At 36.7% G+C, this 15,539-nt stretch overlaps 1 pseudogene; it reads left to right on the forward strand.

The window, feature by feature from the left end:
• The first annotated feature begins 2,784 nt into the window (after nucleotides 1-2,784).
• Nucleotides 2,785-8,455, forward strand: LOC148266342 (uncharacterized; annotated as a pseudogene).
• Nucleotides 8,456-15,539: the final 7,084 nt, after the last annotated feature.

Raw genomic sequence — 15,539 nt, forward strand, 5'->3', positions numbered from 1 at the left:
CACCATGAGTGGCTAGTTTATTTCTTTTCCTGTTTGAGGTTTGGTGAACTCCAGTGATGTATTTGCGAGATCAAATTGATTTAGTTCATATTTTATTTAAACTTTGGTATTTATTTATTTCTTGCATACTTGCTGTTTTGAATTTATTTGAACAGGGCCCGTGGAATGCACGTAGAGGCCGCAAGTAGCTAGCTGAACCACTTAAATTTGTAATTATTTGCTTAGTTTCAACACTTAAAAGCAATCAATGTCGCACTGAGGAGGTAAATAACCTGGTTGACTGGTTCACACGGATGAATCCAACAACTTGAATAAGGTTCTTAGTTTTTAAGGCTGTTGGCAAGTAAAATCTTGTGGACGTTCCAGGATTGTTTGGCAGCAAAAAATCAATCATGAACGTTTCTTAACTAGTTTAAAAATAAGAAATGATTAATTGTTGAAACATTTCCAACAACTATAACTGGTTCACAATAGTTTAAATAAGGTTAATCCTTATATCCATGATCAATTACGTTACCGGAGTTGGCTATTTCATCAACTAAAAATCCTTTTTATAATTACTTTAGATTTGAACTCGCAGCCCATATTTTGTTCAACATCATTCTACTTATTATTTATTTTATGTTTCGCATAACCAGTCCTAGAAAACCCCCTCTTGTTTACTTTTTATTTGTTAATCAAGGAAGAAAATGGATTTTCGAGTCCATGTGGATTCAACCCTTCTTACAACTACTCCAATATTGTTTTATTGGTTAATTAGGAATTTATTTTTGATGGATTCAACACCAATCAAATTTTGGTGCCGTTGCTGGAGAGACGGTATTTAACTAATTATTTTTTCTTTTTATGACTAGGTTTGATCGTGGGAGACCACTCTTTTACGATCCAGAGATTGAAAAGACCACCAAAAGTCTAAGAAAGCAGACCCAAGAGAGAAGGGAGACACATCAAGATAGCATACCACCTTCTCCACCCGAGATAGAAAATATGGAACAAGAGTGCATATTGAAGGAGCTGGTAGCACCGTCTACCAACCAACAACCTCTCTGCATCAGCTACCCAGATTTGGGCGTAACTTTCGAGCTAAAATCTAGCTTAATTCACTTGTTGCCCAAGTTCATAGGTTTAGAGATGAAAAATCGCCCAAACACCTCAAAGAATTTCATGTTGTGTGCTCAAGCATGAAACAACATGGAGTATCCAAAGAACATATAAAATTGAGGGCATTCCTCTTTTCTTTGGACAATGAGGCCAAGGATTAGCTGTTTTACCTATCCCTAGGATCGATCATGACTTGGACAGATATGGTAAAAGCCTTCCTAGATCATTTCTTTCTAGTATCGCGGGCAGTTAGCATTAGAAGGGAAATATGCAGAGTTCGTCCAAGGGATTCCAAAAGCTTACATGATTACTAGGAAAGGTTCAAACGATTGTGCGCAAACTGTCTACATCACGATATTTCAAAATAATCCCTCATTCACTACCTTTATGAATGATTATTACCCACAAAAAGAAGAATGTTGGACGTAAAAAGTGGCGGAGCCATAGCGAATAAGACACCACAGCAGGCAAGGGAGTTGATATCGATCATGGTAGCCACCTCCTTGTAATTCGGATCTAACCAGGACACCCCTTGGAGAGTGAATGAGGTAAGTATCTCTACCCTTGAGTCTCAAATATCTGAGCTAACTAGTTTGGTAAAAACATGGCCACATAAAATAACCAACGAGCTCGAATGTGTGGGATTTGTGCACATTCGAGACACCCCAAGGATATGTGCCCCATGCTCTATGATGATGACAGTAGCAAGTCAATATGGTGGGTTATTTCCCCACTCAAACGCAAAGGAGGTATGATCTTTTCTCCAACATGTATAATCCTGGATGGAGAGACCACCAACTTTAGCTATACAGTGAGACAACAAAACTACCAACAACACCCAAATATACCACCTCCACCACTATAAGCAGGGCCTCCCAAACAAGGTATATCCCTCGAAGAGATTGTTAAGTCACTTGTTTCTTTAGGAATTCTTTGTTATCTCTAATTAAAATTGAGTACATAGTGATAATTAATTATTGTTTGAATTGGCCATTTTGTATAAAGTTATAAAAGATTGCTTGAGTGTTAAAAAGTAAGAGTGTGAGCTAAAAAGAGGGTAAAAGTCAAAATTGAGTGAAATACGAGTGCCCATACTATGAGAATAAACACGTGAGGGAGTGATTTGTGAGGTTGCAATCTATTTTGTTTGTCATTAAAATTTCAGATTTGAAGATGGAGCCACAAAGGAGTGAAAGAACATCAAAATATCAAGAATTCATCCTCAAAGCAATGCAACAACAATTTGAGAGGATTCAACTAGCTATTGGCAACATAAATGAGAAACTAGAGAAACAACAACGTGAGTTAAATTCTATGAGAGGGAAAGCTTCCCAAACCAATCCAGGGGTAAGAAGACTTCTAACACCACCTTTTGATGAGGAACCGGAGGAAGAATTTGATGACCAAGCTACTTTGGTCAATGAAGGTCGAAATTATGGTAGGGGTCGAAACAATCTTGATAAAAACATTGAGAGCATCAAAATGAAAATCCCATCGTTTCTAGGCAAGAATGATCTGAATGCTTATCTTGAATGGGAGTATTTTTGAGTGCCACAATTATTCAGAGGAGAAAAAGATAAAGCTTGCGGCCGTGGAGTTTGGAGAGTATGCCATTGTGTGTGGGATCAACTCATCACAAGTAAAAGGAGAAATGGAGAGAGATCTATTTCCACTTGGGCTGAAATGAAGGCTATCATGAGAAGGCGCTTTGTTCCTACTCACTACTATAGGGATTTACATCAAAAATTCCAAGGCCTTATACAAGGAAACAAGAGTGTAGAAGACTACTATAAAGAGATGGAGATAGCCATGATAAGGGCTAATATTGAAAAGGATAGGGAAGCTACTATGGCAAGGTTCTTAAATGGCCTTAACAAAGACATAGCCAATATTGTAGAGCTTCAACATTATGTGGAGATTGATGATATGGTGCACATGGCTATAAAGATTGAAAAACAATTAAATAGAAAAGGGAACACAAGGCAAGCCAACACTTACTCGGCCCAAAATTCCAATTGGAGACCGAATTGGAGAAGAGATAACAAGGCTGTCCAATTCAAAAGAGATGACAAAATCAAGCCAAAAGATGCTAATGATAATAAAAATAAAGGTATTTCTAACTCCCAAACTCCTAGGAATAGAGATATCATGTGTTTCAGATGCTTGGGTTTTGGTCATATTGCATCTCAATGCCCAAATAAAAGGGTAATGGTGATGCGTGGTGATGGTGTTGAAACGAATGATGAAAATGATGTGGAGGATGAAATGCCTCCTTTGGAGGATTGTAGTGATGGGGAAACACCTATGGAAGGTAGATTGTTGGTTTCTAGACGTGCTTTGAATATGCAAGTAAGGAATGATGATGAGGGGGTTAAGTTGCAAAGAGAGAATATTTTTCATTCTAGATGTCTAGTGAATGGAAAATTGTGTGGCATGATTATTGATGGGGGTAGTTGTGTAAATGTGGCTAGTACCTTATTTGTTGATAAACTGGGTTTGGAAACTACAAAACATCCTAAACCTTATAAGCTGCAATGGCTTAACAATAGTGGGGAGGTAAGAGTTAATAAGCAAGTAAGGGTGCCTTTTACTATTGGGAAGTATAGTGATGAGGTGATATGTGATGTAGTTCCTATGCAAGCTAGTCATATTTTGCTGGGTAGACCATGGCAATGGGATAGGAAAGTGATGCATGATGGGTATCTCAATAGGTACATGGTAGGAAAAGAGGGCAAAAAGTATACTCTTCTTCCTTTAACCCCTAAACAAGTTTTTGAAGACCAAATGCAACTTGAAAAGTCCCATGATGAATTCGCACAAAGAGAGACCGAGAGAAAAAGAAAAGAAAAAGAAAAAGAGAAAAGAAAAGAGAGTGAAAGAAAATTAGAGTGGAAAAATGAAGATTAAAAGGAAAAAGAAAGAGAGATGCATTCGACCATAGAAAAGAATAAGGGAAAGAAAATGAGCTTTTATGCTAAAATTAGAGATGTGAGGAAAGCTTCATTTTCTAACAAGCCAATTATTGTACTCATGTACAAGGAAGCTTGTTTCTCAACTAACGAACTTGACTCTTCTTTGCCAAGTGTTGTGGTTGAAGTTTTGCAGGAATTTAGTGATGTTTTTCCCGATGATCTACCTCAAGGTTTACCACCTTTGAGAGGGATTGAGCATCAAATTGACTTCATTCCTGGGGCTACCATACCAAATAGACTAGCCTATAGGAACAATCCCGAGGAGACCAAGGAGCTTCAAAGGCAAGTGGAGGAGCTCTTACAAAAGGGGCACATTCGAGAAAGTTTAAGTCCATGCACAGTGCCCATCTTATTAGTACCCAAAAAAGATGGTAGTTGGCGTATGTGTGTTGATTGTAGAGCCATCAACAAAATAACGGTAAAATATCGACATCCAATACCTCGACTTGATGATATGTTAGATGAGTTGCATGGTGCTTGTGTATTTTCTAAAATTGATCTTAAAAGTGGTTATCACCAAATAAGAATGAAACCAGGAGATGAATGGAAAACTGTTTTTAAAACAAAACAAGGGTTATATGAGTGGTTGGTTATGCCATTTGACTTAACTAATGCGCCAAGTACTTTCATGCGTTTAATGAACCATGTTTTACGTGAATTTATTGGAAAGTTTGTGGTTGTCTACTTCGGTGACATTCTTGTGTATAGCAAATCTATTGATGAGCATGTCATGCATTTGAGGCAAGTGTTTGGCATATTGCACAAATTTGAACTATATGCTAACATGAAGAAATGTACATTTTGCATTGATCGCATCATTTTCTTAGGATATGTCGTGAGTGCAAAAGGAATCGAGGTAGATAGTGAAAAGGTAAAGGCTATTCAAGAGTGGCCGACACCTAAAAGTGTAAGTGAGGTGCGTAGTTTTCATGGTTTGACAAGTTTCTATAGGAGATTTGTAAAATATTTTAGTGTCGTTGCTGCCCTTTTAACTAAAATCATGAAAAAAGATAAGAGGTTTGTTTGGGGAAAAGAACAAGAACATGCGTTTTCCTTACTGAAAGAAAAGTTATGTAATGTGGCTTTATTAAGATTGCCTAATTTTGATTCAACTTTTGAAATTGAATGTGATGCCTCTGGGCTTGGGATAGGTGCTGTTCTTATGTAGGATAAAAGATCCAATGGCTTACTTCAGTGAGAAGCTCAATGGTGCATAATTGAATTATTCCACCTATGACAAAGAGTTTTATGCTTTGGTAAGAGCATTAGAGACATGTCAACATTATTTGTTACCAAAAGAATTTGTGATTCACACCGATCATAAATCTTTGAGGCATTTGAAAGGGCAAGGCAAGCTTAATAAATGACATGCAAAATGGGTAGAATTCATAGAGTCTCCTTCCCATATGTGATCCAATATAAGCAAGGAAAAGAAAATGTGGTAGCTGATGCGCTTTCAAGAAGGTACAGTCTTATCTCTACTCTTTCTACAAAATTATTGGGATTTGAGCATTTCAAAGAATTGTATGTACATGATAGTGATTTTTCAAATGTTTATGTGGCTTGTGAACATGCGGTACTTCAAGATTTTTATAGGCATGATGGTTTTCTATTTAAAAATGGAAAATTATGTGTGCCTAATAGTTCTATTAGGGAGTTGCTTATTTGTGAAGCACATAGTGATGGTTTAATGGGACATTTTGGGATTGGCAAAACATTGAGCATTTTACATGAACATTTCTTTTGGCCTAATATGGGCTAACATGTTGAGAAAATTTGTGAGCAGTGCATCTCATGTAGGCAAGCTAAGTCTAGAGTTCAACCACATGGATTATATATGCCATTACCCATTCCTACACATCCTTGGGTTGATATTTCTATGGACTTTTTGTTGGGTTTGCCTAAGACTAGAAAAGGCCGAGACAATATTTGTTGTTGTTGATCGTTTTTCCAAAATGGCACACTTTATACCATGTTACAAAACAGATGATGCCACACACATAACAGATTTGTTTTTCCGCGAAGTTGTTAGAATGCATGGCATTCCTAAAACCATTGTGTCTGGTAGGGATGTTAAGTTTTTAAGCCACTTTTGGCGAGTTTTGTGGTCCAAACTATGGACCAAACTTTTATTTTCTACTACTTCACATCCACAAACGGATGGTTAAACTAAAGTAGTAAATAGAACACTTGGTACATTATTACATGCTTTAGTTGGAAGGAATGTTAAAACTTGGGAAGATATGCTACCATTTGTTGAATTTGCTTATAATCGGAGTATACATACTTCAACTGGTTTTCTCTTCTTGAAATTGTGTATGGTTTTAATCCCTTAACTCCACTTGATTTGTTGCCTATTCCTATAAGTGACATTTTTAATTTGGATGGACATAAAGAAAGCAAAAATGGTTAAAGCAATTCATGAAAAAGCAAGGCAGAACATTGAAAAGAAAAATGAACAAGTAGCATCCCATGTCAATAAAGGAAGGCACAAGATTTCATTTGAACCCGGAGATTGGGTGTGGGTTCATATGCGCAAGGAACGATTTCCATCAAAACAGAAATCTAAGTTGGATGCTCGTGGGGATGGTCCATTTCAAATCATAGCCAAAATCAATGAAAATGCCTACAAAGTGGACCTACCAGGTGAGTATAGTGTTTCGGTTACATTTAACATATCTGATTTATCCCCTTTTGAAATTAATGTAGGAATTGATTCGAGGACGAATCCTTTTGAGGGGAGGGGGAATGATGCAAATAAGACTAAAAACACTCAAGATACTCAAAGAGCATCAAAATGTGACTTAGAACAAATTTAAAATGATGTAAACACAAATACAGTTCCAAACCTGGAAAGTTTCAGCGGACCAGTAACAAGATCAAAGGCAAAGAAGCTTAAAGAGTTGCTCCAAGTTTTTACTCAAAAACATGTGGATGATGGGCTGGTCAATTGTGGAAAGTTTAAATATGAGCTTTTTGAATAGCCCAAATTCGTAACTTTAATTGGATTTAAGTGATTTGGGATAATTTGGGCTTGTTTGAGTCTTATTGATAATGGATGAATAAGTCTTGTGTATGGGCTGGATTAGTTGAGTTATTTTAAGTATTTTGGATTGTTTTATTTTAGTTTGAGTTAATTAAGCCCATATAGTTAAGTATAACTCATTTTGGGCTTAAGTCTTGTCTTAATGTTATTACAAGAATGAGCCCATAACTATATGGTGCCACAAACAATTAGTAGTGTTGGTTAAGAAGATTGGAGTTACAAGGAGTTACATAACAATTACATGCCTATAATTAGCCTAGTTATTGTTGGAGTTACAATTGTAATTACTACATAATTAATCTAGTTATTATGGGAGTTACAATTGTAGTTATTGTATTGTAACTTATCATTGATTTCTTTGGCTATAAATACCAAAGGAACTCTTCTTTGTGGACATCAAGAGTTGTAATCAAACATTTCAGAATTGAGTTGAGAGTGTTTTGGCTTTCTTTTCACTTTATGCACAAGGTGTTGATTTGGAATACAATTGTTATCACTTGTATTTTAATTTTGATTTCCTATTTTAATTGTTCTTGGTGTTTATTTGGATTGGGTTCAAGGGATATCATTTATCTTTCTTGGGTTCTCTTTAACTTCTACCATTTGGTGATTGAACAAATTTAATCCCTTTTTCACTTGTGATCTAAATTCCGTTCTAAACCGATTGAAGAGTTCTAAGGTTCAAGCAAGCAAGGGTCTTGGGGTTCCGCATCACTTCCTCAGCACTGTTAATACAAAAATAGTGTCCAAGATGGAATCCTCACTATGAAATTCGACGGCGAGGTGGGAAGTTTTAATGTGTATGATGTTATGAAATATCCTGTTGATTTGTCTTATGTGTGCAACACCGATACCGTTGATATCCTAAATCAAAAGTACTTTAACTTAAGCCATGGAGACGAGTAAGTATTGTACTTTGCAATGATTTAGATGCCGATAGTCTACAGATCTTGGAAGTAGACCATGTGGTTGACCGGTGCTTACAAGAAGTCATGTTTGAACTTAACTCCCTCAAGCGGATAAAAGGTATGACTCCTTACCTTGATCTCCCCATAACTCACATGAATATGTTTTACAGGCCCCCAAGATAGAATTGAAACCACAGCTCAAACACCTCAAGTACATTTTTCTAAGTGAAGGGGAAACCCTCTCGGTGATAACCTCTAACAAACTCAGCCAATCTGAAGAAGTAAAATTATTGAGGGTACTCCAAGAATACAAGGAAGTCATAGGCTGGATGATAGCTGATATCAAGAGAATTTTACCCTCCACTTGCATGCACAGGATCTTGATAGAAGAGGGTAGTAAACCAGCAGACAAGTTCAAAGGCGCATGAACCCACCACCGATGATGGAAGTGGTGAAGAAAAAAGTTTTGAAGCTATTGGATACTGGAATCATCTACTCAATCTCAGACAGCAGGTGGGTAAGCCTAGTGCAGATTATGCCAAAGAAAATAGGGGTCATCGTGATAAAGAACCAAGAGGGAGAAAAGATTTCAGCAAGAGTGCAAAATGGATGGAGGGCCTACATCAACTACCGCAAGCTGAATCCCTTAATAAGAAAAGACCACTTCTCGTTGCCCTTCATCGATCAGATGCTAGAGAGGCTAGCAGAAAAAAACCCATTACTACTATTTGGATGGCTACTTTAGGTTTTACAAAATTTTGGTTACCCCTAGAGGTTAAGAAAATACCACTTTTACAGGCCCCTTCAAGACTTTCACCTATCGATGGATGTCGTTCAACCTTTGGAACGCACCTGCCACCTTTAAGAGGTGCATGGTTAATATCTTTTCTGATTTTATGGAAAAAAATGTTGAATTTTTTATGGATGACTTCATAGTCTATAGAGATTATTTTGACGAATGCCTTGGCAATCTCACAAAGGTGCTTAAGCAAAGGTGGACGTTATTAAATCACTACCTCACCCAAAAATTGTATGGGAGATATGCTCCTTCATCGGGCATGTCAGTTTCTTTAGAAGGTTCATTAAGGACTTCTCAAAGATCACACAACCTTTGTGCCATTTACTTCAGAAGGATATCAAGTTTGTCTTTGGGGAACCTTGCAAGGAAGTATTCAAAACACTTAAAGAGAAGCTAGTGACAACACTCATCATGCAGCCGCCAAATTGGGGCTACCATTTAAAATAATGTGTGATGCAAGAAACTAAGCAATGTGTGCAGTACTCGAGCAGAGAACAAGAAAAGACCCACATGTAATCTACTATGCTTCCCGCACCCTTTACAACACCCAAATAAACTATTCTACCATGGAGAAAGAACTGCTCGTTGTTGTATTTGCCTTGGAGAAATTTTGGTCATACTTGTTGGAAACAAAGGTGATTGTCTTCTCAAATCATGCGGCATTGAAGTACTTGTTGAAGAAAAAAGAGGTAAAATTGAGGCTAATACAATGGATACCTCTTCTGCAAAAATTTGACCTTGAAATAAGGGATATAAAGGGGATGGAGAATTTAGTAGCAAACCACCTTAGCAGGCTGCTAATTAGTGGGGAGGAGCCCTCTCTATTGGGTGATGAGTTTCCAGATGAACACTTGTTTGCGATTCAGCATACAGCCCCATGGTACATGGACATCGTCAACTACCTTGTTACTCGTGAACTATCAGCCGATCTACTAAGGGCTAAGAAAGAAAAGATAAAAAAAGAAGCAAAACAGTACGTATAGATGGCCCATACCTGTCAAAACATTATGCGGATTAGTTAACCAAGAGATATATTCCAAAGATTGAAGTAGCCTCTATCCTAAAATTTTGTCACTTATATGCCTGTGGGGGGCACTTCGGACCAAAGCGAACAGCTTGGAAGATACTAGAGTGTGGTATGTTCTGGCCATCATTATTTCATGATGCATATACCTACTGCAAAACTTGTGAAAATTGCCAATACATGGGAAACATCAGCCACAAAGATCAGATGCCATTCACTCCCATTCTGGTATCTGAAATCTTTGATGTATGGGGCATCGACTTAATGGGGCCATTCCCCTTTTCCTTCGACAATACCTACATCCTGCGAGTAGTGGATTATGTTTCCAAATAGGTTGAAGTAAAAGCTATCCAGACCGATGATGCTAAGACAATTGTAAACTTTTTGAAAACACGTGTCTTTGTGAGGTTTGGAATCCCAAGGGTAATAATAAATAATTGGGGAACTCATTTCTACAATCGGGTGGTGGAATCTCTCTTCAAAAAATATAATGTCACTCAGTACACATCCACCGCCTACCACCAACAAACTAGTGGACAAATGAAAGTCTCTAACTAGGAAGTCAAATCTATCTTAGAAAAAATGTTTAAACCAAACAGAAAGGACTGGAGTTTATGACTTGATGATGCTTTATTCGAACAACATTCAAGATGCCAATCGAAATGTCTCCATACTTCCTAATATCTGGGAAAGTGATGCAAATAAGGCTAAAATCACTCAAGATACTCAAAGAGCATCAGAAGGTGACTTGGAGCAAATTTCAAATGATGTAAACACAAATACAGTTCCAAACCTGGAAAGTTTCAGCAGACCAGTAACAAGATCAAAGGAAAAAAAGATTAAAGAGTTGCTCCAAGTTTTTACTCAAAAACATGTGGATGATGGGCTGGCCAATTGTAGAAAGTTCAAATATGAGCTTTTTGAATAGCCCAAATTCGTAATTTTAATTGGATTTAAGTGATTTGGGATAATTTGGGCTTGTTTGAGTCTTATTAATAATAGATGAATAAGCCTTGTGTATGAGCTGGATTAGTTGAGTTATTTTAAATATTTTGGATTGTTTTATTTTAGTTTGAGTTAATTAAGCCCATATAGTTAAGTATAACTCATTTTGGGCTTAATGTTATTACAAGAATGAGCCCATAACTATATGATGCCACAAACAATTAGTGGTTTTGGTTAAGAAGATTGGAGTTACAAAGAGTTACATAACAATTACATGCCTATAATTAGCCTAGTTATTGTTGAAGTTACAATTGTAATTACCACATAATTAACTTAGTTATTGTGGGAGTTACAATTGTAGTTATTGTATTGTAACTTATCATTGATTTCTTTGGCTATAAATACCAAAGGAACTCTTCTTTGTGGATCATCAAGAGTTGTAATCAAACATTTCAGAATTGAGTTGAGAGGGTTTTGGCTTTCTTTTCACTTTATGCACAAGGTATTGATTTGGAATACAATTGTTATCACTTGTATTTCAATTTTGATTTCCTATTTCAATTGTTCTTGGTGCTTGTTTGGATTGGGTTCAAAGGATATCATTTATCTTTCTTGGGTTCTCTTTAACTTCTACCATTTGGGTGATTGAACAAATTTGATTCCTTTTTTACTTGTGATCTAAATTCTATTCTAAACCGATTGAAGAGTTCTAAGGTTCAAGCGAGGGTCTTGGGGTTCCGCATCAGAAAGCTTGTTATTTGCTTATTAAGCTGGAGCATAAAGCATACTGGGCCATCAAGGGTTGTAACATGAAGATGGAGGAACTTGTGGAGCATCGGAAGCTACAACTACAAAAGCTAGAAGAAATACGAAATACGACCTATGAGAACTTTAGAATTTACAAGAAAGAGAAAATACTCAACGACCAATTATTTTCCAAGAAATAATTCTTAATTGGGCATTAAGTCCTCCTCTTTGATTTCTGACTTAAGTTGTTCCCTAGCAAACTGAGGTCAAGATGGATAGGGCCATTCCTGGTCACCAACATATTTCCTCATGGCATTGTCGAAATCATGAGCCTTAACACATAAAAAATTTTCAAGGTGAACAAACACCATCTTAGACCTTTTTACGAAGGCTTCTTTACAAAGAACATTGAAAAAACAACACACAACCCACCTGAGGCACATATCTGACAACAAGTAGGACAATTTGGCCTTGGACAATAAATAAGGTGCTTGATGGGAGGCAACCCATCCATATTTTCTTCCTTATGTTTTCTTTCTTGCCCTTCTCAATTTTAACTTCTTTTTCAGTAAATTATGCATTTTTTGCTGAAGATTAATGTAGAAATTGAATTTATTTTATTTATTAGTTTAAATTCATATAGGATTTATCTTTAATTAGATTTAGAACATGTTTATTTTTTAAATATCATGTTATTAGTGGGAATTTGTCTTTTAAGAGATTTTGTTAATATTTATCTTTTAGATTATAGTAGATTATTTTTAAAAAATTTGAATTCGATATAAGTCTATTTAAAGGCATTTTAAGTTGTTAATTTTGGAGGAGTGAATTAAATGAAAATTTAATTTTTCTTCACTTAAAAAAATCCCAACAAGTGATATCAGACCTTTATTAGTCATGGGTATGTGAGAAAAAAAATAAAGAGAAAGTAAGAGGGTTTCATACATCAAATATGGCCTCAAACACTTTTTCTTTGGCTTCAACACCCATTTTCACAAGAGAAAACTTTCAATTATGGGTTGTGAAAATGCAAACATATCTACAATTTTTTTATTTGTGGGGATGTGGTTAAAAATGATGGTGAACCCTCACCATTGCCATCTCTTCAAACTGCAGCTTAATTAAAGAGTCATATGAAGAAAAATCCAATTAAAAAGTAAAAACTTGCTTGTACTTTTCAGTTTCTGAAATGATTTTTACTAGGATCATGGCTTGTGAAACTCCAAAAGAGATATTGCATTTGCTTAAAACTGAGTATTTAGGTAATGACCAAACCAGGTTGATGCAAGTTTTGAATCTTAAGAGAGAATTTGAGATTCAAAGAATGAAGGAATTAGAAGGAATCAAAGAGTGTGCTATCAAACTCATGACAATTGTTAACATAATTGGATTATTTGGTAAAGAGTTTTTCGATAGTAGAATTGTTGAAAAAAATTTTGTAAACTTACGAGAAAAGTTTGAACCAAAGATTTTCTCACTTGAAGATTCTAAGGATCTCTCAAAAATTACAACTACAGAATTAATTAATTCTTTACAAGCTGTGGAGCAAAGAAGAGCAATGAGAGATGAAAAAAAAATTGAGGGAGTTTTCATAGCCACAGTGTCAAACAAGTCTTCATCAACATCAAAGAGAAGAAACTTTCCACTATGGTGAGTATGCAGGAAAAACAATCATGATGAAAAAGATGTTTGGCATAAAGATAAATCATAATATTTTTATTGTAAAAGATTTGGGTATGTACAAAAAAATTATAGGTTAAAGAATGAACAAGTAAATGTTGTTGAAGAATAAGAAGAAACTCTTTTTCAAAATTTGGAGAGAAGTGCTCCAAAGAGTTTTGATGAAAAGCGCATCAAATGATTGAAGATTGATGAGAAGTGCATCAATAACCGGAGGTTGGTGAGAAGTGCTTTAAAATATGAAGATCAAACAAGAAATATTGGAGAGAAGTGCTGTAACGAAATAAATTTAGTGATTATAATTTCTACATTAAGAGAGTTTTGAAGATTAATATAGAAATTAAATTTAGTTTATTTATTAGTTTAAATTCAAATATGATTTATCTTTAATTAGATTTAGAACATGTTTATTTTTTAAATATCTTGTTATTAGTGAGAATTTATCTTTTAAGAGATTTGGTTAATGTTTATCTTTTAGATTATGGTAGATTATTTTTAGAAAATTTGAATTCGATGTAAGTCTATTTAAAGGCATTTTAAATTGTTAATTTTAGAGGAGTGAAGTCAATGAAAATTTAATTTTTTTTACTTAAAAAAATCTCAACATTTTTTGCCAATTAACTAGTATTTCTTTGGTGATTTTGGCACAAGCATAGGGAATTAAGGTTACAAAACCAGAGGAGCTTAATACTGGGACAGTCGAACAAGCCTTGCCCAAGGCTAGTGCTAATCCCAAATTACTCTGCCCCGAGACCGCACACAACCCTTAGGCAAGCATTGCGAAAACCTTAGAAGACACGACAGTATTCAACATGCCTTGCCCAAAGGACCGCTTTGGTCGCAAACAAGCCTCGCTTAAGGCTAGTAACCAACCCATGCTTCCTACATCACCCCTGACACTTGCCTTAGGCTTATACTCAATCAGTGAACGATGCACAAGCCTCACCCAAACCACAAAAAAAAACCACCAGCCAAACCTAAACTTCCCTTGCCCTAAGCTATCGACACTTGGCGCCCACTTTGAAATTTAAACACTAATCCTTGATATCAAGCCCTCACCACTTCTATCTCTCCCCCTCTCAACCTCTAAGCTCCCTCTCCCTCTTCTTGCTATCTCATATAACTCGACCCTCGGCAGCCACACTGACAATGAGACAGAAGAGATATGCCCAAAAAACTAGTGGCCTTTGGCCATTCACGCATCTTTGCATCGTGAGAACATCACAATAAGCCCCACCAGCCACACCTGCTCTGACAACAGATGCAAGCAGCACTACAAGTGGCAACTCTGCTCCTTGAAGCCCCGTAATCAACATCTCTGACTCTCCACCATCCACACCACTACTCTCGATGTTGGAATAGATCAAATGACTGAAACAAAGATCCCCCTCCAACTACTCCTAGTGAAGTCGTTGCAAAAGAAGAAACACCAAAAGGAGCACCAAAAAGATCTCGAATTCGCTGAGGCCAACACATCCACTAACCCACCAAAACAAACCTCCAAGGGCATCTTTTATTCGAAGATGATTTGGAGAAGGTATGGCATGAAGAGATTAAGGAACTACCCATTATTATGGGAAAATCCAAACATGATCCTACTCTTGACACCGTCGGCATCAAAACGAGTGTTTTGAATCTAATCTACACCATCAGTTGGGCCAACTTCTTTATTTTGGATGGCTTTGCCTACGTCGAACTAGTCAAGAAAATTTACACCACTTTCCAATTTTACAAATCGGTCAAGTTCAGTCTCCACTTCCAACTCTCCATTGCTCAATTTGATGATGCCTCGAGGTTCTCTGAACGGGAGACAAAACACCCATAATGCAATTTCTGCGAGGAATTTAACCTAGCCACCGTCTATGCTGAACTATGCATCAACCATTCAGATGCATATGACCCCAGTAAGTCAAAAGACCTTTACTTGCATGACCCATGCATGAAATACATTCACCATTTTTTGGCTAATTCTTTTTCAGGACGTAGAGACACATAAAACATCATCTCCAGAATAGAGCTGTATTTCCTTTGGTGCATGTCGCAGCGATGCTGAGTGAACCTGGGGTATTAGTTCATGTCATAGTTAACCAATGTTATCTCCTCTTGGTAGCAGTTAATCCTGGGTTCAATCATCACCAGAATCACTGCCTTCACCACTTGGTTTGACGGTGATGAGACAGACCTACATATCACCTGCCCTCAAGCACCTTTGGATCTTAAGTCTTTGGATGACATGGGCCTCTTGGAACTGAAAGATGGCCTCCCCTGTTTTACCCCACCTAGGCCTCTTGTGCCACGGGACAAAAGAATCTACAAC

The sequence above is a fragment of the Carica papaya genome, chromosome 4, assembly GCF_054855325.1.
Source record: "Carica papaya isolate Zhongbai chromosome 4, ASM5485532v1, whole genome shotgun sequence".
Lineage (NCBI taxonomy): Eukaryota > Viridiplantae > Streptophyta > Magnoliopsida > Brassicales > Caricaceae > Carica > Carica papaya.